The sequence below is a fragment of the Heterodontus francisci genome, chromosome 18 (assembly GCF_036365525.1).
Source record: "Heterodontus francisci isolate sHetFra1 chromosome 18, sHetFra1.hap1, whole genome shotgun sequence".
NCBI classification, from domain to species: domain Eukaryota; kingdom Metazoa; phylum Chordata; class Chondrichthyes; order Heterodontiformes; family Heterodontidae; genus Heterodontus; species Heterodontus francisci.
This window is the reverse complement of record NC_090388.1, coordinates 74,232,098-74,259,422: the sequence shown is the minus strand read 5'-3', so window position 1 is coordinate 74,259,422 and position 27,325 is coordinate 74,232,098. Positions and strand designations below refer to the sequence as shown.

Below are 27,325 nucleotides of genomic sequence, written 5' to 3'. Positions count from 1 at the left end.
GCCTGATGCCATGAGACTTCATGGGGTCCGGAGTCGATGTTGAGGACTCCCAGGGCAACTCCCTCCCTACTGTATACCACTGTGCCACCACCACCTCTGGTTTGTCTGTCCTGCCAGTGGGACAGGTGATGGCACATTGTCTGTAAGGTATGATTCTGTGAGTATGATTATGTCAGGCTGTTGCTTGACTAGTCTGTGGGACAGCTCTCCCAACTTTGGCGCAAGCCCCCAGATGTTAGTAAGGAGGACTTTGCAGGATCGACAGGGCTGGGTTTGCCCTTGTCGTTTCCAGTGCCTCGGTCGATGCCGGGTGGCCTGTCTGGTTTCATTCCTTTTTATTGACTTCGTAGCGGTTTGATACAACTGAGTAGCTTGCTAGGCCATTTCACAGGGCATGTAAGAGTCAACCACATTGCTGTAGGTCTGGAGTCACATGTCGGCCAGACCAGGTAAGGACAGCAGATTTCCTTCCCGAAAGGACATTAGTGATCCAGATGGGTTTTTACAACAATCAACAATGGTTTCATGGCCATCATTAGACTAGCTTTTAATTCCATATTTATTAATTAAATTCAAATTCCACCTTCTGCTGTGGTGGGATTCAAACCCATGTCCCCAGAGAAATACCCTGGATCTCTGGGTTACTATTCCAGTGATAATACCACTGCGCCACTGCCTACCCAATCTACATATAGACTGGAAAAATCAGATGGGCAAAGGTATCCTTGTTGAGGAGTTCACAGAAAGTTTCCGGGATAGTTTCTTAGAACACCACGTTCTGGAGCCAATTAGAGAGGAGGCTCTACTAGAGCTGGTATTGTGCAACAAGATAGGATTAATTAATGACCTCATAGTGAAGGCACCCATGGGCAGCAGTGATCATAATATCATTGAATTTTACATTCAGTTTGAGGGAGAGAAGAGTGGGTCCAAGACTAGTATTTTAAACTTAAATAAGGGCAATTATGAGGGCATGAAAGCAGAGCCAGCAAAGGTGAACTGGCAAGTTAGATTAATGGATAGGTCAATAGAGATGTCGTGGCAGACATTTAAGGGGCTATTTCAGAATCCACAGAATAAATACATTCCAATGATTTTAGATTTAGATTTAGAGATACAGCACTGAAATAGGCCCTTCGGTCCACCGAGTCTGTGCCGACCATTAACCACCCATTTTTATACTAATCCTACACTAATCCCATATTCCTACCACATCCTCACCTGTCCCTATATTCCCCTACCGCCTACCTATATTAGGGGCAATTTATAATGGCCAATTTACCTATCAACCTGCAAGTCTTTTGGCTGTGGGAGGAAACCGGAGCACCTGGAGGAAACCCACGCAGACACAGGGAGAACTTGCAAACTCCACACAGGCAGTACCCAGAATTGAACCCGGGTCGCTGGAGCTGTGAGGCTGCGGTGCTAACCACTGCGCCACTGTGCCGCCCTAATGAGAGAGAAATTCCAATGGGAGGACCCACCATCTGTAGTTAACTAAAAAAAAGTTAAACATAGTATCAAAGTTAAAGAAAAAGCATATAATTGCGCAAAGATGGGAGGCAGGTCTGAAGATTGGACAGAATATAAAAAGCAGCAAAGGAGAGAAAAATTAGAGTATGAAAGAAAGCTGGCTAGAAATATAAAAACAGATAGTAAGAGTTTCTATCGGTATTTCAAAAAGAAAAGTTAACAAAGTGAGCGTTGGTCCTGTAGAAAGTGAGTCTGAGGAATCAGTAAGGGAAAATAAGGAGATGACAGATGAATTGAACAGGTATTTTGCATGGGTCTTTACCACAGAGGATACAAGTAATATCCCAGAAATAGCTGTAAATCAGGAAACAAAGTGATTCTTGACAACGCAGCCGGCAGGGACGTCATCCGACTGCGCCAACCTGCGCACATACGCAAACGGGCTCCTGCTCTCTGCGCGTGCGCTGCATTCTGCATTGCCAGGACCGGTTGGCGCATGCGCGGATGACGTCATCACGTAAATTGCCACGACTGGTACACGCATGCCCAGATGACATCGCATAACATGGGACAGAGAGCAAGTGGAGAAGCGGGTAGAGAGCGGGGTGTTGGGGAGAGGGTGAGGGAGAGAGCGGGGTGCTGGGGAGAGAGTGGAGGAGAGAGCGGGGTGTGGGGGAGCGAGCAGGGAGAGAGCGGGGTGTGGGGGAGAGAGTGGGGGAGAGAGTGGGGTGTGGGGGAGCGAGCAGGGAGAGAGCGGGGTGTGGGGGAGAGAGCGGGGTGTGGGGGAGCAAGCAGGGAGAGAGCGGGGTGTGGGGGCAAGCGGGGAGAGTGCGGGGGTGGGGTAAGCGGGGAGGGAGTGGCCAAAGACCTTTGTGGCGGCGGGTGTGCTGTCCTCCTGTACCGCCCCCCGCCTGCTCTCTCCGGCCATTCCCCCACCCCCGCCCGCTGTCTCTGGCCATTCCCCAGCCAGCCGATCTCGCCGGCCATTGTGTGCTGCCATGTGTTTACGTTGCCTTTGTGTGATTATTTGAGCAGCGCCATCGTTAGTTAAATAGGCTGCATTTGTGCATGTGCCAGTGCAGCGCCACCTTGTGACTGCGTTGTCAGCAAACGCAACTATCAGGAAATGGAAGGGAGGGAGAAACTTAAGAAAATTGCAATCACCAGGGAAGTAGTACTGAGCAAATTGTTGGAGCTGCAGGCTGACAGGTTCTCGGATCCTGATGGACTTCATCCTAACGTCTGAAAAGAAGTGGCTAGTGAGATAGTTGATTTGTTAGTTTTAATTTTCAAAATTCCCTAGATTCGGGGAAGGTTCCATGAGATTGGAAAATAGTGAATGTAACTCCTTTATTCAAAAAGGGAGGGAGACAGAAAGCAGGAAACTACAGGCCAGTTAGCTTAACATGTGTCATAGGGAAAATGTTAGAAGCTATTATTAAAGACGTTATAGGAGGGTATTTAGAAAAATTCAAGGTAATCAGGCAGAGTCAGCATTGTTTTGTCAAAGGGAAATCATGTTTAACAATTTTATTCGCGTTCTTTGAAGAAGTAACATGTGCTGTGGATAAAAGGATGTACTGAAATTGGTTTTCCAGAAGGCATTTGATAAGATGCCACATCAAAGGTTATTGCGGAAAATAAAAGCTCATGGCGTAGAGTGTAACATTTTAGCATGGATAAAAGATTGGCTAGATAACAGGAAATAGAGAGTCGGCATCAATGGATCATTTTCATGTTGGCAATATGTATTGAGTGGTGAGCCTCAGGATCGGTGCTGGGGCCTCAGCTTTTTACAATTTATATAAATGACTTGGGTGAAGGGACCAAAGGTATGGTTGCTAAATTTGCTGATGACACAAAGATAGCTAAGAAAGTAAGTTGTGAAGAGGACATAAGGGGGCTACAAAGGGATATAGATAGGTTAAGTGAGTGGGCAAAGATCTGGCAAATGGAGTACAATATGGAAAAATGTGAAATTTTCCATTTTGGCAGGAAGAATAAAAAAGAAGCAGATTATCGAAATGGTGAGAGATTGCAGAGCTCTGAGATGCAGAGGGATCTGGGTGTACTAGTGCATGAATCGCTAAAGATTCGTTTGCAGGTACAGCAAGTAATTAGGAAAGCTATTCGATTGTTATCATTTATCACGAGGAGAACTGAATACAAAAGTACGGATGTTATGCTTCAGTTATACAGGGCATTGGTGAGACCACATCTGGAGCAATGTGTACAGTATTGGTCTCCTTATTTAAGGAAGGATGTAAAATGCATTGGAAGTAGTTCAGAGAAGGTTTATTAGACTAATACCTGGAATGTGAGGGTTTTCTTATGTGGAAAGGTTAAACAGGCGAGGCTGGTATCTGCAGGAATTTAGAAGGTAAGAGGCGACTTGATTGAAACATACAAGATCCTGAGGAGTCTTGACAGGGTGGATGTGGAAAGGATGTTTCCCCTTGTGGGAGAATCTGGAACTAGGGGGTCACTGTTTAAAAATAAGACAGAGATGAAGAGAAATTTTTTCTCTGAGGGTCATGAGTCATTGGAACTCTCTTCCTCAAAAGGCAGTGGAAGCAGGGTCTTTGAATATTTTTAAGCCAGAGGTAGATAGATTCTTGTAAGCAAGGGGGTGAAAGGTTATTGGGGGTAGGCGGGAATGTGGTGTTGATGTTACAGTCAGTTCAGTCATGATTTTGTCGAATGGCAGAGCAGGCTCGAGGGGCCGAGGGGCCTACTCCTGCTCCTAATTCGTATGTTCATATGGACTGCAGTAGATAAAGCAGGCCACCTGTCGAAGACAATTAGGGATGGAAAAAAAAATGCTGGCCTTGCCAGTGATGCCCATATCCCACGAAAATAATTTAAAAAAGCACAGTTTCACTGTGATGTCTTCTACAAAAAATCAGGTCACAGCTGGCAGTGAGGTGCTAAGTAGTAGAATGGAGAAAAACAAGAAATGCTGGAATCACTCAGCAGGTCTGGCAGCATCTGTGGAAAGAGAAGCAGAGTTAACATTTCGGGTCAGTGACCCTTCTTCGGAACTCCTCACCTCACTTGTTTATAATCTGTGTGTGGCCTGGTCCAATCTGCACCTTCTCCTTTGTTATCTCTTGCCCAACCCCCACCTCACTTGTTTATAATCTGTGACTTTTCTAATATTTGTCAGTTCCGAAGAAGGGTCACTGACCCGAAACGTTAACTCTGCTTCTCATTCCACAGATGCTGCCAGACCTGCTGAGTGAATCCAGCATTTCTTGTTTTTGTTTCAGATTTCCAGCATCCGCAGTATTTTGCTTTTATTATAGCAGAATGGAGAGTTGGCTGTTTGCAAGATAGAAAGTAGCGAGTGGGGTGAAGGGTAACTATTGAGAGTGGCTGAAACGGGAAAGTGAAGCTCCAGAAGAATCATTGCTGGAAGACTGTTCACTATTTCTATTGATGTTTTCGGCTTTGGAGTCAAACGCAATTCATAAATTTGTGGGTACACTCATTGGGTTGGTGCAGGGAGGGAGTGAGAAACAGTCAATATTGAAGAGGACTGCAACAAATTACAAGAAGACATTAATGAACTTGCAGAATAGACAGATAATTGGCAAATAAATTGCAACAAAAATAGTTGTGAGGTATTACATTTTGGTAAGAGAAATAAGGAGGTCACATATTGGAAAATAAGAATCTAAATGTCTGAGCTGAGCAAAGGGATTTGGGAGTATAAATACACAAGTCACTAAAAGGAGTGATGCAGGTTAATAAGGCCATTTATAAAAAACAAGCCAAACACTAGAGTTTATTTCTAGAGGGATAGAATTGAAAAATAGAGTAGTTTATGCTCAACTTGTGTTGAGCCTTGGTTCGACCTCGCTTGGAGTTCTGTGTACAGTTCTGATCGCCATATTATCAAAAGGTTATAGAGGCAGTGGATAGGGTGCAAGAGCGGGGAAGAGAAAACTCGAGGCCACCAATAGAAGATGGTTACCAAGAAAACAAATAGTGAATTTAGAAGAAACTTGTTTACCCAGAGAGTGGTGAGAATATGGAGCTCAATAAGAAAGGTAGTAGTTGAAACAAATAGTGTCGATACATTTAAGAGGAGGCTGGATAAGCACATGAGGAAGAAGGAAATCGAGGGTTATACTTATGGTTATATGAGGAAGGATGGGAGGTGGCTCAAATGGACCATTAATGCTAGCATGGTCTTGTGGGGCTGAATGGCCTATTTCTGTGCTGTGTACTCCATGTACAATACAAAAATACAAATACAAAGGAAGACTTGAAATATTGGATCTTTTTGGAACAATGGAGATTAAAGGGTGATTTGATTAAACTGTTAAGAATTCTGAAGGGATATGACAGAGTACATAGTAACACTGAGGAGTCTAGAATAAAGGGACATAGAGAGATGATTAAATACAAGAGATTCAGGACAGCAAGCAAGATCAACCTTCTTTCACACAGAGTGTCATGAGGTTGTGGAGGTTGTGCACTACCTGAGTTAGTGACTGCAGCAGAGACCGTGTCAGTATTTCAGAATAGGTTAGAACAGGGCTCTGCAACCTGCAGCTCGAGAGCTGCATGTGATTCATTAAGGATTCATGTGCAGCTCCTGATCTTGATCAATCAAATCCATTTTGATGGTCATTAAATGGCTTGTTTTGCTTTTTTAAACTTTTATTAAAATTGTCCTTGTCATTCAATTCACAACTCCTATGCAAAGGAGGTGGAGGGGGGTTAGCGGCATAAAATCTGGTCGGATGGTGGGCATTGTGCCCGTCGCCCTCCTGCCCTGATGCTATTTCACCAACGGCAGGGGAGGTGGCTGGTGGCCCGCCCATCCTTAGGCCAACTGAGGCCCTTAAGTGGCCAATTAAGGGCCTCTTCCCGCCACCACCAGTGGTGGACAGGCACTTCAGTACCTGAGGAGGCCGCCTAGTAGTACCTGGCAACCATTGTGGGTCTGGGGGTGCCCTCCTGATGGGGCACCCTGTGCCCCATGGAGCACCCCCCCTTCCTACACTCCACCTCCCCTTGTCCCTCCCCCCCCCACCACTACGGCCTAGCCAGTTGTCCCTGGCGAGGCCCAGCCCCCATGTATCTTTATGGAGGCCAACGTCCCGGTTCCTCTTCTCACTGGGTGCAGTCCCAGCAGTGGCCACTGCTCCCAGTACGCTGATGGGACTGAAGAGCTGCCGATCCTCTGATTGGTTAGCAGCTCCTGGAGGCGGGGCTTCCCTGTCTCAGAGGGCTGGAAGCCTTGACTGCAGCCAATTAAGGGCCTGAGTCATGAGTCCAGGCTTGGCAGAGGTGGGCCCGCCCCTGGCTTTCCAGCCAGACGGGGCCACCACCTCATCATTAAATTCCAGCCAGTGTTGTTGAAATGTGTCTATCTTGTTTCTCATTGCTTTTGGCATTTGAGTAACAACATCGCGGTTCTTAAGGTGTTTTTGACTAAATTTCTTTAATGGCTCTTGTTATTAAGGTTGCTGAGCCCTGGATTAGAACGATGGTTGAAGGAGAGAAGAACCAAAGGGAACAAAGTACATGGGATTAGGACAGCTAATTGTGCGAAGGATGAACACCAGCACAGACTGGTTGGGTCAAATGGCCAGCTTCTATGTTGTAATTTCCATGCAATTCTATGAGGACAGATTGAGTGGTGCTGGTTTCCCACAACCCGCCTTGCCACCTCCACATGGAGCTCCATCCTGGTGATGTGGCTGAAAGCTGAATCAAACTTACTGGAGGGGAAGGCAGCCCAGAAGCTTGCACTGCTACTACAATTGTGTTAAAATTATTACTTGTGGATACACGAATGATACGATAAAGATTGTATTTGGGGCTGTTTTTAAAACCAATATGTAGAGAGATGAACTATGTGAAGAATGTCAGCGATGACATGGGGTTTAGGTCAACATTGTACACGTGTTAGCTAATCAGCAGCCTTGGGGCCAGCACTCCGGAGTCTGACAAGTTCTCCTGGTTGCCCAAAAGGAAACGAGCAGTCATTCAGCATGTATAGCATTCTCAATTATACTGCAGCTGCATATAGGGGGCTGTTCCTGAGTCCCCAAGTGTGCTCGTTTGCCGTACACCACCCCAACCCATGTTTAAACGTTTGAGCTTGCACCAGAGATGTAATGGCCATGTTACAAGATGTGTGTTCTTACGTGTATGTTACTCTGGTGTCTGAAAGACCGTTACAGAGAGATAAATGAAAGCCCCTCGATGGACAGTGTTATAATTTGTCTACATTCCAATGTAGATGCATGGTCTTGTCGGAATTAACAATCCCTGACATTTATTTCCATCCCACAGTTGAATGTTATGTCTCAGAAATTAATTAAGAAATTAATAACGCCTTGAATTGATGGTCAAAACTTGTAACCTCGCCCATCATGTCTTTGTTGGCCTGGAATAACACTTAACCAACATGAAGATGTCACACATCTCCTGCTTCCCTGGGAAGCTGGAAGATGTATAGGAGAGGGGCTGCCATGCTGTCTAACAATTTTGCTCGAGCAATTCTTTTTCTATCAATGCAGGAGAGAATAAAGAAAGCTTCTGTGCCCGCCGCCGTATTAGTTATGGACTAAAGAGTTCTGCCTGCCTTTGCCTGGAATTTCTATTAATTGGGATTATTGGCTAAACTGACCATTGCTTTTCACTGCGTTCTACACCAAACGCACATTTATCCAAAGTAAAGAGACCCTGACTTGTGATTATACTTTCATTCTTCAAGCAGAAGCTCACTGAACAAGCAGAAGTGAAAAGTTAATGTAAACAGAAATCAGTAGCAGTACCATGATAGCAGTCTGATGAGCTGTTTTCTTAGAGCAGCTTGAAGGCATGCAGTGTCTCATCTGGCTGGGTAATCTTATCGAGGGAGCAGCCAGGTCATCATGGTGTTTCACCTCGACCACCCCCATGCCTGACCAAATTTGCCCAGAAATCGTGCCATCAACAGCTGGAGGGGTGTGGAGTGGAAAGAGTTGTCACTATCCATATTATATGCAGAAGTAGGTGCCCACTTGTCCATGCTTTGTGAATGGCAGTCTTCATGGGTTGAAATTTGGAGGCTGCACAGAGATTCTCCACAGCACCGTTCTACAGAACGTACATTTCCAATGGTACGTTTCCTGTGCCCGGCAGGAGAGGGTAAAGTGATTTGCCTGGCAGAGCAGCTCTTTATGGATTGTTGGTGGCTCTGGAGAGATTTGTCAGGGGAAGGCACGATTACTAGGTAGGGTGAGGAAAAGTAATCGTAAACTGGTGGAATGAGAAATCTTGGAGTAGGTGTGCTGCACTACGTGACCTTCATGTTACCACCATTGGACAAGTTGATAGGTGTGAGGGTGGAACCTGTAGGGGTGAGGTAGAGGCAAGATCCAGAACGACCAGCTTGGGCTGGCTTGATTGGACTGTGCAACTCTTGGCTTGATCATCACCTCCTCCTCACCCCATCCCAGAATCGGTGCCGCATCGTGAAATGCAATGGATCTGCCGAGGTTTAATCATGGCGGCCTGGATTCGCCCTGGATCCAGTTGGGTTTACATGCTGCTTGGCTTCCAGTGCCAGTGGGCTTATTTAATTACATCTTACCTCTGACTTGGGCCATGAATTCAGTCCCACTGCAGAACATGAACATGTAATCTAGGTATTGAGGGAGTGCTGCATTGCTGAACGTGCCAATTCCTGGATGCAATGTTAGAATTTCTTTCCCACACCCAAACTGAATCCAATGTTTGTGATTTTTGCGACGTGGAACTGACCAAGGTTGGACGCTGATATTTTGGAGTCGATGTACTGGTTGTCAGCTTTTTGGGCCAGTTACAGCTTTTATTTTTTTTCCAAGCTGTTAGTCATATTTTGCTAGTTTTCTTAGTTGCCATGTGTGTTTGGATTGGCATTTGTGCTTTAGGTTGTAGCAGGGGGTGATGGAGACACAGCAATGCTGCAAATGAGCAGATGGTTAGGAACACTGGGAGAGAAGCAGGTGGTTTGGAGAGTACAGAACATGACAACAGTGATTAAATTCCGTTCCTGCCAATTCCATTGTATCAGGCAAAATTAGCAATTGAGAAAAAGGAGCCCTTAGCCTGTGTTTTCAATATACAACCTGCCAATGACGCAAAGATCAGGTTTAAATGCTTCCTGATGACTGTATCATACTGTGCAGTTCATTTATCCACTGACTTATCTGTGCAACTCCCAATCGATCTCCTTTTCTGGGGAGATCTGAGGGAGTGCTGCACTGTTGGTGGTGCTATCTTTCGGATGAGTCGTTAAACGATTTTCTGCCTGCCCCTTCATGTGGGTGTAAAAGATCCCACAGTACTATTCACAGTAGAGCAGGTGAGTTCTCCTGGTGTGCTGCCCAATATTTATTGATTAGCCAACACAACTAAAGACAGGTCATCTGGTCATCATCACATTGCTGTTTGGGACTTTGCTTTACGCAAGTTGGCTGCTATGTTTCCTATATTACAACAGTGGCTACACTACACTTCAAAAAAAAAAACTTGATTGGCTGTAACATGCTGGAATTGTGAAATATGCTATATAAATCTTTACTCTGGTTTGTGTATTAAATGCTCTTCGTCTGCAGGCTCTGTCTTGGAGGCCAATAAACATCGGTTCCAGGGTGTGTGGGTGTGTTGATGCGGCTCTTTCTGAGGGAGCTTTACTCACACTTGGCTGTGTGCTATACCTGACCAAGGAATGCTTGATGCAGACACAGTGCCTGAAATGAAACATGTTTCTTACCACAGTGCCAACATGCTACACCTTGAGCAGAAACAAAAATGATGAATATGTTGAGGCTAAATTCAATTCTCAGAATCACAGAATCGTTACAGTGCAGAAGGAGGCTGTTCAGCCCATCGTGTCTACACCGGCTCTCCTCATGAGCATTTCACTTGCATCCTCCTCACAGACTCAAAAATAATCTTACCATGTGGGGCTAAATCTAAGAGTCAAAGCACGAGAGTTCCAATTTTGTGAGGTACGTTTAGGAATTTTGGTGCTGTGTATACTCCAGTGTTGATTCAGCCTTGTGTTAAAATGGAGTTTAAACCCCCGAGTGTTTTTATCCCCCCTCCACATTCATCCACTCAGTTTTCTGATCTTCTGTGAGTACTTAAGAACATAGGTCTCAGTGAATTTTCAGTCAGTCGCCAACTTGTATTTTTTGTCAAAGAACAACATTGGGCAAAGTGGTGCTGTACTGCTGACCAATGCCAGCCACATTATAAAGTGCTAATTATGGTAATCAGGTCCTCTGCCAGATTGTATTTTCTTCAGGTAAGCTCCACTTCCCAGCACTTAAATCATCAATGAGCGCATGGCTAATTCACTGCTAAATTTCGATTCTTTAATGTTCAGGAATGTCGGTACTGTTTTTTTTCCTGCAAAAGTATTGATCGTTTGTTTATCTGCCCCCTGCACCTCTCTCAATCCCTGTCTCCGCTGTCTATGATTTGTCATGCTGGTTGTCCGACATCCAATACTGGATGAGCAGAAATTTCCTCCAACTAAATATTGGGAAGACTGAAGCCATTGTCCTTGGTCCCCACCACAAACTCTGCTCCCTAGTTATTGAGTCCATCCCTCTCCCTGGTCACTGTCTGAGGCTGAACCAGACCATTCACAACCTTGGTGTCCTATTGGACCCTGAACTTCCGATCACATGAACGCTCCTATCCTGGATGACCTTCCATCTTCCACCCTCCATAAACTTCAACTCTTCCAAAATTCTTCTGCCCTCATCCTAACTTGCACCACGTTCCATCACCCATCACCCCTGTGCTCACTGACCTACATTGGCTCCTGGTCCAGCAATTATAAAATTCTCATTCTTGTTTTAAAATTCTTCCATGGTCTTTCCCTGTCTATGTCTATAACCTCCTCCAGTCCTGCAAGATCTCATCCAATTCTGGCTTCTTGTGTATCTCCAATTTTAATCACTCTACCATTGACTGCTATGCTTTCAGCTGCCTTGCTCCTAAGCACTCCAATTGCCTCCCTTAGCCTCTCTACCTCACTTCCTTCATTTAAGATGTTCCTTAAAACCTATTTCTTTGACAAAGTTACCTGTCCTAATGCCTCCTTGTGTGGCTCTGTCTTACTGAATCCTTATGTTTCTTGGTGTTTGATAGAGCTGCTGTAAAGTACCTTGGGATGCTTACTTTGTTAACAGCGCTATATAAATGCAAGCTGTTACTTAATCTCTCTTGCCAATTTTGCAGGAGAACATTTATCTTTGTATTAGACTTTGTGCCAGTATTGTTGCTTGCTACTGCGATTGAAGATGCTGAAGATAGGAATTCTTTTGGGTGTTCCTATAATGCAGATGTTGAAGATGAGTTGATGAAGGATACCAGATGTGGAGGGGAGGGGTGACACCTTAGATGTTATATTTTGTATTAAAATCAGATTGATTTATTAAATATATATTAGATGTGATTGTGTGGATGAATGGCTGACATAAGCTAAAAGTTTCCCCTCAGATTGCTGCACTCAGCAGTAGTTGAGAGAAATTGCCTTGATGGTTTTTTTTTCGATTCATGACTCAGCATTGCTGTTTTTGTAGATCAGGCCACTGTCAATTTATCTTGATACCAAACAACAAATTGGATTAGTGTTTTTATTCAGCACTTAATTTGTCAGTGTTTACAAAGTTCAATGATTCTGATGCAAGTCAACTTATTGTAGGGGAGTCTGTCTGACTCTGTTAACCCATCAATGTTCACTCCATCTACGAAACATTGCAACTCATTCATCCTCTGTCCCAACCACTAGTGATCCCAACTCCAGTTACAGCAAATTGGTACTCTTTCCAGAGTTGCTTTGAGATTTCTGTTTCTCACTCCCAGTTAGTTAATATATCAACTCATTCAGTTTGTACAATCTACTTGTTTGAACAGTGCAAGTAAGGTAGCTGGTTATTTTGAGATGCCAGCTCTGAATCAGAAGGTTGTAGGTTCAAGTCCCAGTCCAGAGATTTGAGCATATAATATGTAGGCTAACACTCCAGTGCAGTACTGAAGGAGGGCTGCATTGTGGATGAAACGTTAAACTGAGGCCCCATCTACCCTCTTGGGTGGACGTAAAAGATCCCGTTGCAAAATTTTGAAGAAGAGTAAGGGAGTTCTCCCGATTTACTGGCCAATACTGATCCCTCAACTAACATCACGCAAAGAACACATTATCTGTTCCTGTTTGCGAGACGTTGCTTTGTGTAAATTGGCTTTTTAAAAAATTCATTCATGGGTGTGGGTGTCGCTGGCTAGGCCAGCATTTATTGCCCATCTCTAATTGTCCTTGAGAAGATAGTGGTGAGCTGCCTTCTTGAACTGCTGCAGTCCATGTGAGGTAGGTACACCCACAGTGCTGTTAGGAAGGGAGTTCCAGGATTTTGACCCAGCGACAGTGAAGGAACGGCGATATAGTTCTAAGTCAGGATGGTGTGTGACTTGGAGGGGAACTTGCAGGTGGTGGTGTTCCCATGCCTTTGCTGCCTTTGTCCTTCTAGTTGGTAGAAATCGCGGGTTTGGAAGGTGCTGTCTAAGGAGCCTTGGTGCATTGCTGCAGTGCATCTTGTAGATGGTACACACTGCTGCCACTGTCCGTTGGTGGTGGAGGGAGTGAATGTTTGTGGATGAGGTGCCAATCAAGCGGGCTGCTTTGTCCTGGATGGTGTCAAGCTTCTTGAGTGTTGTTGGAGCTGCACCCATCCAGGCAAGTGGAGAGTATTCCATCACACTCCTGACTTGAGCCTTGTAGATGGTGGACAGGCATTGGGGAGTCAGGAGATGAGTTACTCGCCACAGGATTCCTAGCCTCTGACCTGTTCTTGTAGCCACGGTATTTATATGGCTACTCCAATTCAGTTTCTGCTCAATGGTAACCCCTAGGATGTTGATAGTGGGGGATTCAGCGATGGTAATGCCATTGAATGTCAAGGGGAAATGGTTAGATTCTCTCTTGTTGGAGATGGTCATTGCCTGGCACTTGTGCGGCACGAATGTTACTTGCCACTTATCAGCCCAAGCCTGGATATTGTCCAGGTCTTGCTGCATTTCTACACAGACTGCTTCAGTATCTGAGGAGTCATGAATGGTGCTGAACGTTGTACAATCATCAGCGAACATCCCCACTTCTGACCTTATGATTGAAGGAAGGTCATTGTTGAAGCAGCTGAAGATGGTTGGGCCTGGGACACTACCCTGAGGATCTCCTGCAGTGATGTCCTGGAGCTCAGATGATTGACCTCCAACAACCACAACCATCTTCCTTTTCGCTAGGTATGATTCCAACCAGGGGAGAGTTTTCCCCCTGATTCCCATGAACTTCAGTTTTGCTAGGGCTCCTTGATGCCATACTCAGTCAAATGCTGCCTTGATGTCAAGGGCAGTCACTCTCACCTCATCTCTGGAGTTCAGCTCTTTTGTCCATGTTTGAACCAAGGCTGTAATGAGGTCAGGAGCTGAGTGGCCCTGGCGGAACCCAAACTGAGCATCAGTAAGCAAGTTATTGCTAAGCAAGTGCTGCTTGATGGCACTATTGATGACGCCTTCCATCACTTTACTGATGATTGAGAGTGGACTGATGGGGCGGTAATTGGCCGGGTTGGACTTGTCCTGCTTTTTGTGTACAGGACATACCTGGGCAATTTTCCACATTGCCGGAATATTGTCAGGACCCATAGCCTTTGCAGTATCCAGTGCCTTCACTCTTTTTTCTTGATATCACGTGGAGTGAATCGAATTGGCTGAAGTCTGGCATCTGTGATGCTGGGGACGTCAGGAGGAAGCTGAGATGGATCATCGATTTGGCACTTCTGGCTGAAGATTTTTGCAAATGCTTCAGCCTTATCTTTCGCACTGATGTGCTGGGCTCCCCCATCATTGAGGATGGTGATATTTGTGGAGCCACCTCCTCCAGTTAGTTGTTTAATTGTCCACCACCATTCACGGCTGGATGTGGCAGGACTGCATAGTTTAGATCTGATCTGTTGGTTAGGGTCGTTTAGCTCTGTCTATTGCATGCTACTTACGCAGTTTGGCACGCAAGTAGTCCTTGTTGTAGCTTCACCAGTTTGATACCTTACTTTGAGATGTGCCTGGTGCTGCTCCTGGCATGCCCTCCTGCACTCTTCATTGAACCAGGGTTGGTCTCCTGGCTTGATGGTAATGGTAGAGTGGGGGGATATGCTGGGCCATGAGGTTATAGATTGTGGGTGAGTACAATTCTGCTGCTGCTGATGGCCCACAGCGCCTCATGGATGCCCAGTTTTGCATTGCTATATCTGTTCAAAATCTATCCCATTTAGCACGGTGATAGTGCCACACAACATGATGGACGGTATCCTCAGTTTGAAGGAGAGACTTTGTCTGCACAAGGACTGTGCGGTGGTCACTCCTACCAATACTTTCATGGACAGATGCATCTGTGGCAGGCAGATTGGTGAGGACGAGGTCAAGTATGTTTCTCCCCCTTGTTGGTTCCCTCACCACCAGTCACAGACCCAGTATAGCAGCTTTGTCCTTTAGGGCTCAGCCAGCTCGGTCAGTAGTGGTGCTACCGAGCCACTCTTGGTTATGGACATTGAAGTCCCCCATCCAGAGTACATTCTGCTCCCTTGCCACCCTCAGTGCTTCCTCCAAGTGGTGTTCAACATGGAGGAGTACTGACACATCAGCTGAGGGAGGGCACAGGAGGTTTCCTTGCCCATGTTTGACCTGATGCCATGAGACTTCATGGGGTCCGGAGTTGATTTTGAGGACTCCCAGGGCAACTCCCTCCCTACTGTATACCACTGTGCCGCCACCTCTTCTGGGTCTGTCCTGCTGGTGGGACAGGACATAACCCAGGGATAGTGATGGCAGTAGTATTTCTTACAATACAGCAGTAACTAGACTTTAAATGCATTTTATTGGCTCTATTGCGATTTGTGGATATCCTGAGGTTGTAAATGAAAATCTTTCATTTTTATTTATGATTGACAGAGCACCAGTAAAAAGGAAGACTTCTCTCAGTTAGTCCTTTTTAGCGATTGCTTCTTACTTGCATTGGTCACCTTGACTAGTGACTAACTTGTGCCACTGAGCCAGAAAATCATAGGTTTAAGCCCCAGGCCAGAACTTGAGCCACATAATCTAGGTTGACCCTAGTGTAGTATTCAGAGAGTATAACACTGATGAACAAGCTAACTTTCAGATGAAATCTGTCTGCTCAGGTGGATGTGAAGAGTCCTTGCACGCACATTCATCTCTCAGGCAACCCAACCAAAAGAGAACAATTGAGCACTAATCCCATTACTTTTAATGGGATCTTGCTGTGTACATATTGGGTTTGTCTACAGAACAACGATGACCACAATTTAGAAATTATGCAGATGCTGCCTGACCTGCTGAGTAATTCCAGTACTTTCTGTTTCTATTTAGAAATTATTAATTGTTTCTGAAGAACACTCTGAAGATGCAATGCAAATGGATGTTATTGTCTTCCTTTCTTTGCAATGGGTGGGTAGACAGCCTCGCTGGAGTTTGTTTGTATTTGTGCCCAGAAAATATAAATGCTGCAAAAGGACTCTGGCAAAGAGATCTATCTAATAACAATTGAAATTACGTTATGCACTCCTTTGCAAATATATTAGCTCGTAATAAATGGAAAGAATTGTTAGTTAAGATTGACTTTGGAGCATACTCTATCTGCCTATCTGGTGGGACCTTCAATTCCTGACATTGTAATGGAGAAGCTGTGGTCAGGAGGCTCCAATCCTTCACATTTGGTTGCATCCCAAAATTCAGCCCTACTGGTAAAAGGTGCTGCATAATGTAGAAAAGGTCATTGAACAGGAATCTGCACAGTGTCATCTGGGGCGCCTCGTATTTACCCCTGCAGATCCCAACACGGTCAAGCTTCTGATTCCCTGTCTGCTGTTTTTTAGTCTTTTAAGGAATCAAAGGATGTGGGGAGTGGGAGGGAAAGTGAAGTTGAGGTAGAAGATCAGCTATGATTGTATTGAATGGTGGAGCAGGCTCGAGGGGCTGAATGGTCTTTCTGCTCCTATTTCTTATGTTCTTATCCTTGTATCCTTCTGAGGTGGTGGCAGGGGCATTTTGCTTATTTCAACTCAAATGTGGATTCAGGTATTATGGAAAACAGCCCAATCCAAGAAAATGGTATACTTTCTGTGGCGGAAGCTGGAAAAATGATTGGACCTTTGGGACCTGTTTGTGTCCCACAGATAGTTCCACATTGGCAGCACTCCCCATATTGCTTGTAGGCTACAAATCTAGAATACTTACAAACCCAGAGGAATACAGTTGAGTGATGGAGTTGACTTCTATTTTTCTTGTTGACAAGCTGATGGTCAATTGAGTGATCATCTGTCATGAATCTTTGAATCTCTTGTCTCTTTTCTCCAGCATTATAATGGCTATAAGTCCATGGTGCAGGTGATGAGGGACGTCTTGCATTTTTTGCATAATAAACTCTTTGCATTTGACTTTAGAAACTGAACTTGGGAGATGCATCCAAACAAAATTGAATGCTCATTGCAATGAGCCTTGTTCCTGGGAAATGAGTAGAATGTTCTCAGTCGCTTGTCATGTAATTAGATAAACTGACAGTTTGTGAGTGAAAGCACAGTCTGGTGCCATACTGAACTATACAGTTAGGCCCAGAGCTATGCTGTGATGATTAATCTTGCCTTGGGCATTAGTGAATACTACAGTGACTTTACCTGCTGTAGTAGACAACTGGAAGGAAGGAGATTGCTAAGCTGCACCTCCCATTCCTGACCCTATTCAGTAACTGTTGCTGAAAGGTTTGTGTATGTGACTGTTGCACCAGCTCAGGATTGAGCTTGACTATGACATTCCCTCAAGGAGGAATAGTCCCCCGTGAGGAAAAATACTCACCATCTACACTCACATATGGCAGCCAGTTGGAAGTCCAGTTGGGGGCACACTGATGATCTTTAGTGTGAATCGGGGGAGGTCTGAGATTTGCTAACATCTCCTCCTGTGCAAGAGTTTGTACCTTGAGACAGAAGAGAAAATATTGGGGGAAACGTGGTTTTTACAATGAAATTACTGCCTGTATTGAAAAAGGCTAGACCTTTATTGAAATGCCAATAGGAGAAGGGGATGGATCACAATCAATCAATGACTTCAAAAGGAAATTGGATGGCATCCTGAAGGAAATAGACTTGCAGGTCTATGGGGATTGAGTGGGAGAGTGGGACTGACTGCATAGCTCCGTGGAGAGCTGGCATGGTCTCAATGGGCTGAATGGCGTCCTTCTATGCTGTAAATGATGCTATGACTCATAAAGTCCACCAGTCAAATCTTCATACTTGTATAGTCCACATTTTATGACCTCTTATGAAGTTTGTATGCTTTCAAATAAATCTAACTATTTTAGCTGTGACTTGACTGAGGAGATACTATTCCATTATTTTAGCTACAGCGCATTTGATCCTTTAATGACTTTTTTAATTTGAATTACGAGCTGTCACTTATCTGTTTGTTCAAGTGGAGAAATCAGTTGAGAGCTGTACTTTCTTTTAGGCCGGTTATTATTGACTGTAAATCTGCTCCCGAGAAGTGAGCATGTAATGTGGGCTGGCATTCCAGTAACAGTACTTCAGAGAGTGCTACATTGCCTAAGGTAGAGTTGTTGCACTGAGCTCCCACTTGCCTGTTCATGTGATCACTCAAGATCCCATGGCACTATTGGCAGGGAAATTCTCCCAGTGTCCTGACCAATACCACCAAAGTTCTTGATTGGGGCAGAGATTGCATCATATCGAAGGTACAAAAGCAAAATACAGGGGATGCTGGAAATCTTAAATAAAAATAGAAAATACTGGAAATGCTCACAAGGTTAGGCAGCATCTGTATTCTGACGAAAGGTCATCAACTTAAAATATTAACTCTTTTTCTCTCTCCACAGATGCTGCCTAACCTTGAGTCTTTCCAGCATTTCATCTAGAAGGTAAGTGTCTTTATAGGTAACGCTTGGTTAATATGACCTCCTGGACTGGTCTTGATTGCCAGAGTGGTTTGGAGAGGAGATTTCCTGTGTGTTTTTTCCATTATTGGCCTCAAGTTTATTTTCCTCATTCCCCCAGGATATGATATGGCTGGTGGGAGAGACGGGAGGATGGAAGTGTTTAGTCGTGATGTTCCAGCTGTCATGAGTGTGAGGCAGTTGATGGACCAGTTAGTCTCTTTCTGCCCTCCAATTTTGGTCAAGGCCGATTCACTGGTTCTTCACCTCATTTCTCTGTGTGACTAATGGCAGTCTGTTCACTTAAATTGCACTGGGAAACACATGAAATACCACAAATTCTAGGAGACATTTCTAAGATATTGTGTAGAAACAAGCCTGTCCTTTAATGGGGGTATTGTATATGTTGGCTTATTTTAAAAGGTGGACGAGTGATCCTGGGCTAGGTGGGTTGATAACCTTGGTTTAGATTACGCTGAGAATACATTGGAGAAACAACCAATTGAAGATAAGAGACAAAAGAAAAGCTGCAAATATTGCATTGCTGAAATAAAACAAAATTGTGTAAATTGAGCATTTGAACTTTAACATTTTGGACAGGTCCCAAGAATATGAGGTCTTGAGTCTGAGGGCTCGGAAAGTAACACTCAACTGGGGGTCTGACTGCCAGACCATCCTTGGAAACACACAGAAGTTCCAACTAGATTAAAAATAAACATATATATTTTGATTAACCAGGCCTGGGTAAAGACAGCTCTGGGTGGGTGAAGCACCACGTCAGAGGAAAAGGTTGCAGGGTCACTGCTGTGTGAGTTCATCTCAGTCTGGGCTGATGCCCTTGACACACATGGTCTAGGGACACTCAGATGTGGCAGGTTGCTTCCTCCTGCAGCCGATTCAATGCTGCTGGAGAGTGCGTGTGTGTGTGTGTGCATTGCAGGAGAACTGGACTGGTTTAGGCTGTGATGCTCTCTGTGGGTGAATCATCTGCCAACGCTCTTGTCCTGGCTCACCAATTCCGAACGGCAAGATGGTGAAGGCTGCTGTCGCCCATGGCAACCTATTCAGGAGTGAAGTGGAGAAAATTGGTTTCAAGGATAATACCTTTGTTTGTGGAGACACATGATGAGGAGCAATATGGATAATAGGGAAGTCATTTATCCATATAACTTGTACATCTCCTTGAACAAGCTCTGCTTATTTTTGTACCCCTGTACTATCTCTTTCCCCAGTTGTTTCCATTCCAGATCTATGAATCAGTGTACTCATTTTATCTGTTGTGATACTGGCAACCATTGAGGATTTTAATTGGAAGCTTTCAGCTGTCACCCTGTCCACAGTATATTTAATTCTTAGTGATTGTTGAAGTTCAGCCGAGCCTGAATTTACAATTTGCAGCTCACCAGACCAATTTGTTACAGCTTTCTAAAATGATGTACTCTTTTGACACACATTTCCTTTCCTGTTTCACTGCCTTGATTTCTCCAATTCCATTAACCTGATTTACCCCTCCAGTCTCTTATTCATCCTTCTACAGGTGATGGCTCTTGGCTCATAGAATGACACATCAAACCAAGGAGGCCATTCAACCCATCGTGGCTGTGCCAACTCATTGAAAGAGCTATCCAGTTAGCCCCACTCCACTGCTCTTTCCCCATAGCCCTGCACATTCTCCCCCTTCAAGTATTTATCCAATTCTCTTTTTGAAGGATACTATTTGAATCTGCATCCGCCAGCCTGTGTTCCAGATCATCGTAACTCACTGCAAATTTTTTTTCATTATGTCACCTCTGCTTCTTTTGCCAATTACCTTTTGGCTCCTTTGCCCAAATGTCACTTACTGCTTGGGAAAACAGGGTATTTGACTATGGAAGGCATCATGGACCACCTGACATCCACACAAGCACTTTTTCCAACCAGGGTCACTGGATATCACTCGGGAGCAGAGGACCTGGCAAATTCCTCCCTCCTTTCCTAGCCCAGGGGCACTGAGGCTAATTGTAGCACTCCCCCAACTGTTGCTCAGGGCTAGTGTCAGCACTGTGTTAGCACGCTCGCCTCTGAGTTAGACCCTGGGTCTAAGTTTCACTCCAGGCTGACAGTACTGAGGGCGTGCTGCAGTGTTGGAGGTGGCGTTGTTCAGATGAGACATTGTACCGAGGTTCCGTCTGCTCCCTCAGGTAAATGTAAAATATCTCATAAAACTATTTGAAAAAGAGCTGGGAAGTTCTCCTGGTTTCTTGGCCAGCATTTATTCCTTAACCAACATCACTAGAAATAGATTATCTGGTCATTATCAAACTGCTGTTTTTGGGATCTTGCTATAGGCAAATTGGCTGCTGTGTTTCCTATATTACAACAGTGACTACACCATAAAAGAACTTCATTGGCTGTAAAGCGTTTTGGGATGTCTTGAGGTCCTGAAAGAGGCTGCTATATAAATGTACCTCCTTTTTTGGATGAGATAAAGAGGTGGGCTCACCCCTGGAAGGCACAGCTTGTACAATCATGCTGCCTGTCTTGTCCTTGACTAAATACACTGCAAACTTTTTCTCATCCAGCAATTCCTATATCCTCCACTTAGCGAAATGCAGTTGTCTCCATATCTAAGCAATAACATTCCAATTCCCGGCCGCAAAGTGGGCCCCACCCTGCTTCCCCTTTAACCATACAGCCGTAGCTCTGGGCTCAGCCTGCCAGCTGCGACCTTTCACTCCCTCTAACTTGGCTGCACATGCCAGCCCACCCCTAACATGGCCGTTCCCTGCCGCCTGCAGTTTACTGCCTCAGCCTCAGCTCCACCAAAGTCAAACACTTCTATGTGGCACTTCTGGGTGTGGGCCTAACTGCACATGTGCAGCAAGTGTGTCTCAGTCCTTCCTGGTGTGAGCACTGACACTTGGCTGACAACCTAGTGCAGTACTGAGGGAGTGTTGCAATGTCGAAGGTGCCGACTTTTGGATGTGGCTGTAGGCCGAGACCCCGTCTTCTGTCCTGAGGTGGACATAAAAGATCCCATGGCACTATTTCAAAGAAGAGCAGGTGCAGTTCTTATACTGTGTCCTGGCCAATATTTATCCCACAACCAACATCACTAAAACTGATGATCTGGTCATTATCGCGTTGTTGTCTGTGAGAACTTCGGGCTGAATTTAACGTGGCCGTTTGGAGTGGGAATGCTGGTGTGGAGGATGGTAAATTGCGTCGGAAGCGTCACCTGGAAATCCAGCGACGTGATGTCGGTTCTGGATTTAGTCAATGGTGGGAAAGCACCATGGCGTGACATGAATATATTTTAAATTGCTGAGCACTTACTTTTAATGCATTTGTGTCTAATTCACCGCTGTGCTCTGCAAGGGGACTCAGGTTCTTGGGTGCTCTGCAAAGCGGGGTTGGGGTTTCGGGAGGTCTGCAAGGGGGGAGGTCAGGATCTTGGGTACTCTGCAAGGGTGTGTGCTTGGGTTTGGGTGGCTGTATCGGGTGAGATGTTTGGTTGCTGGTACTGCTGGATAAGAGGGTCAGCTGTCAGTAAGGGTGGGCACTGAGGGCTATCAGGAATTCTGCTGGGAGAGGTAACAAAAGCTCAGCTGGCAAGGCAGAGTCATCTCTGCAAGCTCTGTAGGCTCACTGGTCACTTGGCACGGGGTTTGTGGAATCATGTGGCGCCTCCAATTGAGGGAGGGCCAAGAGGCCGCTGTGCCTGCCCGTGAAGCTCCATGACGAGAGCAGCAGCAGCTGGCCATGCCAAGAAGGGCCCACCTGCGTCAGCGTGTCTACCGTGTCGAGTCAGCTACCACCAAGTGTCCGACTGGCTTTGTCTGTGAAGACTGTGGCTCTTCAGGGAGGCTATCACTGACTTAAGCACCCAGCTGCAGGATGAAGGATGAGTTGCGACCTATGGAATTTGGTGGTCACCCTATGCCAGTGGCCCTGAAGATCACTGTGGCACTAAACGTTTACACATCTGGATCATTCCAAGGATCCACTGGGGGACACGTGTGGGGTTTCCCAGGCAGCAGCCCAATGCTGGATCAAGGAGATAGCCAATGCCCTATTCAAGAGTGCCGGTGACTATGTGCACCACCGGACTGACCCTGACACTCAGGCCAAGAGGACCATCAAATTTGCAGCCTCGCTGGGTGCAAGGTGTGAAAGATTGTGGCCAGTGGACCAGCCAACTGCCTTCATCAACAGGAAGGCTTTCCATTCAATCAACGTCTGAGTTGGCCTGTGACCACTGAAAGCGTTTCCTACAGGAGCATGCCTGCTATCGGGGAAGCAGCCACGGCTCCTACATACTTAGTCCCAGATGCCAGTTTTTTAGGCCCCTGCTCACATTCAGAGATGAATTCTTGGGGACAAGGGCTACCCATTGAAGACTTGGTTTTGACGTCTGTGAGAAACCTTTGAAATGCAGTGGAGGAGAACTACAACACTTGTCACTGCTCCAACTGAGCAACCGTGGAGCAGGTCATTGGGCTGTTGAAGATGAGATTCCGTTTCCTAGAGTGATCCACTGAGGCCTGCTGTGTGCCCCAGCGAGGGTCTTGCGTATTCTGGTCTGCTGTGCTCTGGACAATCTGGCACTGCAGAGATGGGAGTGGGGGCGTGTTGGTGGGAAATACCTTGCATGACAATGACATGACTGAGTGACACTGCTCCATTGATGAGAAGGATATGGAGGAGGAAGATGAGCAGGCAGCACTGGATGTTGAAGCCCTTGCACCGGAGGCCAGGCACATTGAACAATGGGCCAAGGGGACAAGAGACAATCTCATACTTGCCCGCTTCCAGCCACCTAGATGACCACTCAGAGAGAAAAACAACAAAGACTCACCTCAATGCCTGTAGTCTGTCGCTTTCTTTTTATTTTTCTTCCATGCCTAGCGTCCAGCTGAACAACACATGGAAGATTAGTTTCTTAAAGTACATTTCCTAATCCAGCAGTAGTAATTATTTAAAGATACAGTGACTGAGTTACATTGTTGTAAGTACTAAATCCCTATGAATATCCAGTCCACCATTGAAATGCAATATTTGCAATGATCAGGTTATTCTCTTAAAGGGTATAAGATGGAACCTCTGGTGACCTTATTATGTTTGATTGTAGTATCACTTCTTCAGGTGCTTTGCAACCTTGGAAGAGAAACATTTTGTGTGTACTAGTTTCTCAGCTTTGGTCACTTGTTATACTGTACTGATTCAGTGTTACCCATGGGAAATTATATTCAAATGAGGGCTGTGCATCCACTAATAGGGAAGGGCGAAGTCAGCAGCTCACCATTAAGGCATGAAAGGATAGTCACTTCCACACAATGAAGGTTAATGGCTTGAACAAAAGAACTTTAGATGGTGCAGCACATATCAAATTTGAAACACCCATGAAACTCCAAGTGTATCTGGTTTTCTTTATATGTTTGCGAGTGCTTCTACGAGGTATAACCCCTATGCTAACAGCTGGGCTAGAGGCAGGCTGTTGATCAGGCTGTGCCCCTTGGCCTGGGATGACTTTAGTGGCCATCCTCTGGCTGCCTGAGGCATGGAAGGCCCCTTCTGCCTGAGGGCTTCCTGCACAGGTGCAGGACTCTCCTCAGACGTCGTGGCTGCTGGAGCTGGGCTCACTGGCGGAGGGGCTGAGGAGCTGGTGCCCATAGTCAGAGTCCCCTGAGGGGAGCCCCCAGCTGTGGCAGTCAGCCTCTCCTCTTCCCTTTCAAGGCTCACTTGAACCTCCCTGCTGACCATAGAAGGATGAAGAGCTGGAGAAGACTTCAGGCGCTTTGATCTTCTTTCGCCTTGCCGCTGCTGGGTTGAGCTCATGGCTAAGGTGATGGTTTGCAGGTCTGTGTGCATCTGTGGGATCTGGCTCTCCATGAGGGTTGCCAACCTCTCGATGGATGAATCCATGCTCTCACATGCCTGGGACATGGCAACACTCCTGGCATGGACAGACTCCTCCATCTTCAGCTCATGGCTGCACATTGCCTGTGGCATCTCTGCCAGATGTTGCCTTACCTGTCTCTGCAACTTCAGCATGCCCTGTGCTTTCAACACCAGAGGCCCATCATCAGCCTGGGGCTCAGCATGGGCCTGGCCACCCACAGTCCTCCGACTATCAGAGGCCTCGGCTGTCTCAGCCTCAGCCAGCTGCTCAGGCGTGTGTGCTGTGCTCTCACCAGCTTGTGAGCCTGATTCTAAAGCCGTATGGAAATCCACCAAGTTGAAAGTATCTGCGCTGGTGGAAGGTGCAGGAGAGTCATGGGATGGCGCATCCTTTAATTGCAGTTTCTCCTCAGAGTGGATGGCTGTCCTCTTTCTGATTTGAGTCTCCTGCGGGCATCGGTCTGTGCGGATCTCCTCATGCCAACCATGCATGAAGTGGTTCTCCTGAAGTGAACTGTATGTCGACGAAAGCCAATCCTCCTCTTGCTTGGAGATTCCATTCTCTCCACCTGATATGCAGCAGCCGCCCTATGTCCCTGCCAATTTGAATGCCTCTTCCTCTGCTATTGAGAGAGGCCAAAGCTCTGGTATTCCTCCGCCAGTCTGGGCTGTCTCCCTCCTGTTATGGGCCCTCTTGCCCTGCAAGTAGAAAGAGGGAGATAGCCATGCTGCGTAGAGAGATCACCATGACAGTTCTGCAAGTGTCAGCCACTCGTCCCCTACTGGGGTATCACATATAGCTCATGCTCCCATCCGCTCTCGGGAGTTAATGGGGGTGGTCTGTAGCCGAGATGCAGCCATGCACCTGTCAGGATGAGGTGATGCCTAACTCCTCTGCCAGCGCAGTTGTAGTGCCTCCCTCCTCATGTATTGCTTCCTGCTGCGTAGCTACTTGCAATCAATATAAAGGAGAGAGGTATGGAGCAGTCACCTTGGCAGACTGAAGGAAGTCGTTGACCCCCTTGCAGCTCTGTATCCAGTTCTGGGTGGTGACCCCATGTCTGTAGGCCACCTCTGTGATCTCCATTCAGGCTTTCTTGGTCAGGTGGCAGGATCTCTTCTTGCCACCGCCAGGGAAGAGGACCTCCCGCCTTTCCCTTGCAGCCTGGAGGAGAATCACGAGGGAGGCATCGCTAAACTGTGGGGCTACCCGATGTCTTACCTCTGCCATCCTGCAGGGTCCACCTTATGGGGTAGGGTGTCCAGAGTCAATGCAACTCGGGTCTCAGTTTTGATGAGCTGGCAGTAAATGAGTGCAAGGAAGCAATGCAAGCAGGGGTGGCACCGTATTCGATGTATTGCATCCCGCCCCTGCCGTGTGATTGGCCGAGCACTGCGCCTTCATTGTACAAAAATGGCCACCAGCTGCATGATCACGGTGGGGCAGCCACGCACGTGACCAGCAGGAATGGCACCCATTTCCGGGTTCGCCACCTGGACTGGCGATGGGCTCACTAATTTCAGCCCTGTGCCACATTTCCTAAATCTCAAATGTGACTACATCTCAAAAAATGCTTCCTTAGCTCTAAAGTACCTTGGGACATCCTGAGGTGAAAGGTGCAATAGAAATGTTAGTCTGTCTTTCTTTCTCAATGTTGACTGTTCCCCTGATTGAGACCAGCTTCCTCAAGATAGACTGGGGATTAATCCCACCAATGTCTGGTCTGACTCAGTGCAGCATTCTTGTGTTACTTACTATGTACAGTCAGTGCTTGAAACAGTGAATTATTCTTCACTTTTATGACACCTCCTGTTCTCCAAAGGGTTTTCAAAGCAGCTGCTTCGCTGCAACTGAAATATCGAACATCTATTATTCAGGACCTTCTGTATCAAAAAAGGTTTTGCCTCCTGTTTAAAATGGATTTTAAAATATGGAGATGTGAAATGATTATTCTTTTACAGCATGAATTATTTTTGTCAACTCCTTTTATTTCAACCGAATGAACCGTGGCCTACATTTGTTGTAATCATTGCGTATTTCTGCAATCTCTTGGCCTGAAGGCTCAATATTCCTGAAATTAAAGTGGATAAAGAACTTCTCGAGGGGAATTATAGATTTGAAGACTGATTGAAAGCTGTGCTTAAACTTTGATTTTCATACATGCACTGCTACACTCTGGCCTGCTAATGAAATGTAGAAGGTGTTGTTGGAAAGAACAGGGATACCGTTGCTCCTGGTCTGTTTGTTTTGGAGAATCTTTGAAGTGCAGCCTGATAGTTGGGAGTGAATTCTAATTTTGTAATTCTCGAGAAAGACTGGTGAGAGAGGGCTGAATTTTACAGCCCCCCTGATGTCGGGGGTCGTGGCAGCGTGGGGGTGGGGGCAGGAAAATGCCTCCGGCACAGGCCCTCCACGGGCCTCAAAGCCAGGAAGGCCTGGCCCGATTTTGCCAGCAGAGGCCCCCCCACGTCACTCGGCGACGGGCACCCCATTTAAATATTTAAATGTATTTAAACTTAAAAATGGATTACTCACTCGCTCCTGCCGTCCGTCCCAGAGCGATATTGGTGCCAGTGGCCGGCACTCCCGCGCCATCGAATCCCCGTCCAGCGAGCTGAGGCAGAACGCTGGTGGGGAGGGGAGAGCAGGTAAGTTTCTCAGTGCAGGAGGCGGGTGGGGGAGCAGCATCAGAGTAATGTCATTGGTCTAGAGGGTGGTGGGAAGGAGTAAAGTTTAAAGTTGATGAACTTTTGCGGAGGGGAAGGTCGGGAGCACAAGGTAAGTATTTTGGAGGTGGGGGGGTGGGGAGAGGGCAGGTGATTACTTTGCTTATTGGGGTGGGTGGGTGGGAGAGGGTCAGAATCACTTTAATTTTTAAAAATCAGCATTCCTTTAAATATTTAAATTGAAATGTAGGGCTCGAAGCCCTTTTAAAAATGGCATTGGCGCCTCAT

General features: G+C 46.1%; 1 protein-coding gene across 2 annotated transcripts in view; it reads left to right on the top strand.

Annotated features, from left to right (window-relative positions):
• The window catches only part of LOC137379721 (contactin-1-like), a 934,724-nt gene that overhangs the window by 109,595 nt on the left and 797,804 nt on the right, over positions 1 to 27,325 (top strand). For both annotated transcript variants that reach the window (XM_068050989.1, XM_068050987.1), the window contains exon 2: positions 18,434 to 18,475. The gene's annotated coding sequence lies outside the window, so the exon portion shown is untranslated. The remainder of the gene's footprint in view (positions 1 to 18,433; positions 18,476 to 27,325) is intronic.